The sequence below is a fragment of the Arachis hypogaea genome, chromosome 15, assembly GCF_003086295.3.
Source record: "Arachis hypogaea cultivar Tifrunner chromosome 15, arahy.Tifrunner.gnm2.J5K5, whole genome shotgun sequence".
In the NCBI taxonomy this organism is placed as follows: Eukaryota; Viridiplantae; Streptophyta; class Magnoliopsida; order Fabales; family Fabaceae; genus Arachis; species Arachis hypogaea.
This window is the reverse complement of record NC_092050.1, coordinates 57,119,024-57,125,288: the sequence shown is the minus strand read 5'-3', so window position 1 is coordinate 57,125,288 and position 6,265 is coordinate 57,119,024. Positions and strand designations below refer to the sequence as shown.

The following is a 6,265-nucleotide window of genomic DNA, read 5'->3' as shown; positions in this document are numbered from 1 at the left end:
CAAGTTTCATGGACTTCCATCTGAAGATCCTTTTCAGTTCTTAACTGAATTCTTGCAGATATGTGATACTTTTAAGACTAATGGAGTAGATCCTGAAGTCTACAGGCTCATGCTTTTCCCTTTTGCTATAAGAGACAGAGCTAGAATATGGTTGGACTCTCAACCTAAAGATAGCCTGAACTCTTGGGATAAGCTGGTCACGGCTTTCTTAGCCAAGTTCTTTCCTCCTCAAAAGCTGAGCAAGCTTAGAGTGGATGTTCAAACTTTCAAACAGAAAGAAGGTGAATCCCTCTATGAAGCTTGGGAAAGATACAAACAGTTGACCAAAAAGTGTCCTTCTGACATGCTTTCAGAATGGACCATCCTGGATATATTCTATGATGGTTTATCTGAGCTATCAAAGATGTCACTGGACACTTCTACAGGTGGATCCATTCACCTAAAGAAAATGCCTACAGAAGCTCAAGAACTCATTGACATGGTTGCTAATAAACAGTTCATGTACACTTCTGAAAGGAATCCTGTGAGCAATGGGACGCCTATGAAGAAGGGAGTTCTTGAAGTTGATACTCTGAATGCCATATTGGCTCAGAATAAAATATTGACTCAGCAAGTCAATATGATCTCTCAGAGTCTGCATGGAATGCAAGCTGCATCCAATAGTACTCAAGAGGCATCCTCTGAAGAAGAAGCTTATGATCTTGAAAACCCTGCAATAGCAGAGGTAAATTATTTAGGTGAACCTTATGGAAACACCTATGACTCATCATGGAGAAATCATCCAAATTTCTTATGGAAGGATCAAAAGCCTCAACAAGGCTTTAATAATGGTGGAAGAAACAGGTTTAGCAATAGCAAGCCTTTTCCATCATCCACTCAGCAACAGACAGAGAACTCTGAACAAAATACTTCTAATTTAGCAAACTTAGTCTCTGATCTATCTAAGACCACTGTAAGTTTCATGAATGAAACAAGGTCTTCCATTAGAAATCTGGAAGCACAAGTGGGCCAGCTGAGTAAAAGAATCACTGAAATCCCTCCTAGTACTCTCCCAAGCAATACAGAAGATAATCCAAAAGGAGAGTGCAAGGCCATTGATATAAGCACCATGGCCGAACCCAAAGAAGGAGAGAAGGACGTGAATCCCAAAGAGGAAGACCTCCTGGGACGTCCAGTGATCAATAAGGAGCTTCCCTCTGAGGGACCAAAGGACTCTGAGGCTCATCTAGAGACCATAGAGATCCTATTAAACCTCCTTATGCCATTCATGAGCTCTGATGAGTATTCCTCTTCTGAAGAGAATGAGGATGTTACTGAAGAGCAAACAGCAAAGTTTCTTGGTGCAATCATGAAGCTGAATGCCAAATTATTTGGCATTGATACTTGGGAAGTTGAACCTCCCTTGTTCATCAATGAACTAAGTGATCTGGATCAACTGACATTGCCTCAGAAGAGACAGGATCCTGGAAAGTTCATAATACCTTGTACCATAGGCACCATGATCTTTAAGGCTCTGTGTGACCTTGGTTCAGGGATAAACCTCATGCCCCTCTCTGTAATAGAGAAACTGGGAATCTATGGGGTGCAAGCTGCTAAAATCTCATTAAAGATGGCAGACAGTTCAAGAAAACAGGCTTATGGACAAGTAGAGGACGTGTTATCTCCATTCACTTATCTGAAATTCTCACCAGTGATTTACATAAGTATCTCTATCCCTATCTTATTAATTAATTTCGAAAACTACATAACTGTTTTATATCCGCCTGACTGAGATTTACAAGGTGACCATAGCTTGCTTCATACCAACAATCTCCGTGGAATTCGACCCTTACTCACGTAAGGTATTACTTGGACGACCCAGTGCACTTGCTGGTTAGTTGTATCGAAGTTGTGAACCATGGTATTGGTACCATGTTCTTGGCGCCATTGCCATGGAAAGAAAGAGCCATGAATTTTCCATAATCAAAGTGTAATCACGATTACGTGTACCAAGTTGCTCACGTTGCCAGGGATTGTTCGAGCCTGGACATCAGAATTTCGTGCACCAGTCTTCAACCTTTACTAACATTTCCTCTACTTGTCCAAAAGCCTGTTTTCTGGAATTGTCTGCCATCTCTAATGAGATTCTAGTAGCTTGCACCTCAAAGATTCCCAGTTTCTCCATTACAGAGAGTGGCATGAGGTTTATTCTTGACCCAAGGTCACATAGAGCCTTCTCAAAGGTCATGGTGCCTATGGTACAAGGTATTAGGAACTTTCTAGGATCCTGTTTCTTCTGAGGAAATCTCAGTTGATCCAATGCATTTAGTTTATTGGTGAACAGGGGAGGTTCATCTTTCCAAGTCTCATTACCAAATAAATTGGCATTCAGCTTCATGATTGCACCAAGGAACTTGGCAACTTGCTCTTCAATAACATCTTCATTCTCTTCAGAAGAGGAATACTCATCAGAGCTCATGAAGGGCGTAAGGAGGTTTAATGGAATCTCTATGGTCTCTAGATGAGCCTCAGATTCTTTTGGTTCCTCAAAGGGAAACTCCTTGTTGATCACTGGACATCCTAGGAGGTCTTCCTCAGTGGGATTCACGTCCTCCTCCTCTTTTGTGGTTTCGGCCATGATGGTCATTTCAATGGCTTTGCACTCTCCTTTTGGATTTTCTTCTGTATTGCTTGGGAAAGTACTAGGAGGGGTTTCAGTGATCCTTTTACTCAGCTGGTCCACTTGTGCTTCTAAATTTCTAATGGAGGACCTTGTTTCATTCATGAAACTCAGAGTGGCCTTAGATAGATCAGAGACTAAGTTTGCTAAATTAGAGGTATTTTGTTCAGAGTTCTCTGTCTGTTGCTGAGTGGATGATGGAAAAGGCTTACTATTGCTAAACCTGTTTCTTCCACCATTATTAAAGCCTTGTTGAGGCTTTTGTTGATCTTTCCATGCGAGATTTGGGTGATTTCTCCATGAGGGATTATAGGTGTTTCCATAGGGTTCACCCATGTAATTCACCTCTGCTATTGTAGGGTTTTCAAGATCATAAGCTTCTTTTTCAGAAGATGCCTCTTGAGTACTGTTGGATGCAGCTTGCATTCCATTCAGACTCTGAGAAATTATATTGACTTGCTGAGTCAATATTTTATTCTGAGCCAATATGGCATTCAGAGTATCAATTTCAAGAACTCCCTTCTTCTGAGGCGTCCCATTACTCACAGGATTCCTCTCAGAAGTGTACATAAACTGGTTGTTAGCAACCATGTCAATAAGTTCTTAAGCTTCTGCAGGCGTTTTCTTTAGGTGAATGGATCCACCTGTAGAAGTATCCAATGACATCTTAGCTAATTCAGACAGACCATCATAGAATATATCCAGGATAGTCCATTCTGAAAGCATGTCAGAAGGGTATTTTTTGGTCAGTTGCTTGTATCTCTTCCAAGCTTCATAGAGGGATTCACCTTCTTTTTGTCTGAAGGTTTGAACATCCACTCTAAGCTTACTGAGCTTTTGAGGAGGAAAGAACTTGGCTAAGAAAGCCGTGACCAGCTTATCCCAAGAGTTCAGGCTATCTTTGAGTTGAGAGTCCAACCACACTCTAGCTCTGTCTCTTACAGTAAACGGGAAAAGCATAAGCCTGTAGAACTCGGGATCAACCCCATTGGTCTTAACAGTATTACATATCTGCAAGAATTCAGTTAAGAACTGAAAAGGATCTTCAGATCGAAGTCCATGACACTTGCAGTTCTGCTGCATCAGAGAAACTAATTGAGGTTTCAGCTCAAAGTTGTTTGCTCCAATGGTAGGAATTGAGATGCTTCTTCCATGTAAATTGGAATTAGGTGCAGTAAAGTCACCAAGCATCCTCCTTGCATTATTATTATTTTCGGCTGTCATCTCCTCTTCCTGTTCGAAAATTCCTGTAAGGTTGTCTCTGGATTGTTGTATTTTAGCTTCTCTTAGTTTCCTTTTTAGAGTCTTTTCAGGTTCAGGATCTGCTTCAACAAGAATGTTCTTGTCCTTGCTCCTGCTCATATGATAAAGAAGGGAATAACAAAGAAAATATGGAATCCTCTATGTCACAGTATAGAGATTCCTTTGTGTGAGTAGAAGAAGAAAAGAATGTAATGTAAGGAAAGAGAAGGGAGGAGAATCCAAACACAAGGGTGAGGAGAGCAGAGATATGAGATGAAGAGAAGTGTTAGTAAGTAATTAAATAAATAGAAGAAGATGAGATAGAAGTTTTCGAAAATAATTTTTGAAAAGGAGTTGATGATTTTCGAAAATTAAAGGGAAAATAAAATTAAAATTAAAATTTAAAACAATTAATTAATTAAAAAGAATTTTTTGAAAAAGAGGGAGGTATTTTTGAAAATTAGAGAGGGAAGAGTAGTTAGGTGGTTTTGAAAGAGATAAGAAACAAACAAAAAGTTAATTAGTTAGTTGAAAAAAATTTTGAAAATCAGTTTTTTAAAAGATAAGAAAATAAGAAGTTAGAAAATATATTTGAAAAAGATATGATATGAAGAGGTATGATTAAAAAGATATGATTTTGAAAAAGATAAGATAAAAATATATTTTTGAAAAGATATGATTAAAATTAGTTTTGAAAAAGATTTTATTTTTAAAATCACAATTAATGACTTGACCCACAAGAAATCACAAGATATGATTCTAGAACTTAAAGTTTGAATCTTTCTTAACAAGTAAGTAACAAACTTGAAATTTTTGAATCAAAACATTAATTGTTGATAATATTTTCGAAAATTATGAGATAAAATTAAGAAGAAGATTTTTGAAAAATATTTTTAAAATTTTTGAAAATAAATAAGAAAAATGAAAAAGATTTCATTTTTGAAAAAGATAAGATTTTTAAATTGAAAATTTGATTTGACTCATAAGAAACAATTGAATTTTGAAAATTTTTGAAAAAGTCAATCCAAATTTTCGAAATTTATGAGAGAAAAAAGGAAAGATATTTTTTTTATTTTTGAATTTTTAATGATGAAAGAGAAAAACAAAAAAATGACTCACAACATGAAAATTATGAATCAAAACACATGATGCATGCAAGAACACTATGAATGTCAAGATGAACACCAAGAATACTTTGAAGATCATGATGAACATCAAGAACATATTTTTGAAAAATTTTTGATGCAAAGAAAACATGCAAGACACCAAACTTAGAAATCTTTAATGCTTGGACTCTAACAAACGAAAAATGCATATGAAAAACAAGAAAAGACACAAAACAAGAAAATTTAAAGATCAAACAAGAAGACTTACTAAGAACAACTTGAAGATCATGAAGAACATTATGAATGTATGAGTTTTCGAAAAAATGCATAAATTTTTAGAAAAAATGCAATTGACACCAAACTTGAAATTGACTCAAGACTCAAACAAGAAACACAAAATATTTTTGATTTTATGATTTTATGATTTTTTTTGTATTTTCTTTTAAATTTTTTTTCGAAAAACATATAGGAAAAAGAAAATAAGAAATTCAAAATTTTTAATAAGAATCCCAGGAATCTTTCAATGTTGGCCTAAAGCTCTAATCCAAGGGTTGGGCATGGCTTAATAGCCAGCCAGCTTTAGGATATAAATCAGGCATGCAACAGCTGATATTCCAATTAACTTGCCTCTATGCTGATGGTTGGAAGCCACAGTCCAAAAGAATTAGACATGGCTTTATAGCCAACCAGGCTTCAACATGCTTCATGAAACACTAGAATTCATTCTTAAAAATTTAGAATAATTTTCAAAAACAGATGAGAAATTTTTGAAAGATTTTTGAAAAATTTTTGAAAATAAAACAAAAAGAAAATTACCTAATCTGAGCAACAAGATGAACCGTCAGTTGTCCAAACTCGAACAATCCCCGGCAACGGCGCCAAAAACTTGGTGCACAAAATTGTGATCCCTGGTAATGGCTCCAAAAACTTGGTGCTCTAATCTTAATTCATAATTTGTCACAACTTTGATACAACTAACCAGCAAGTGCACTGGGTCGTCCAAGTAATAAAACCTTACGTGAGTAAGGGTCGATCCCACGGAGATTGTTGGTATGAAGCAAGCTATGGTCATCTTGTAAATCTCAGTCAGGCGGATATCAAATGGTTATGGAGTTTTCGAATAATAATAATAAATAAACAAAAAATAAAGATAGAAATACTTATGTAATTCATTGGTGAGAATTTCAGATAAGCGTATAGAGATGCTTTCGTTCCTCTGACCCTCTGCTTTCCTGCTGTCTTCATCCAATCAGTCCTA

The 6,265-nt window shown here is 36.4% G+C and overlaps 1 non-coding gene across 1 annotated transcript; it reads right to left on the bottom strand.

Annotated features, from left to right (window-relative positions):
- Positions 1-241: 241 nt before the first annotated feature.
- On the bottom strand, positions 242-349 carry LOC112752159 (small nucleolar RNA R71). Its single transcript, XR_003176607.1, has one exon. It is a non-coding gene; the product is annotated as a small nucleolar RNA R71 (small nucleolar RNA).
- Positions 350-6,265: the final 5,916 nt, after the last annotated feature.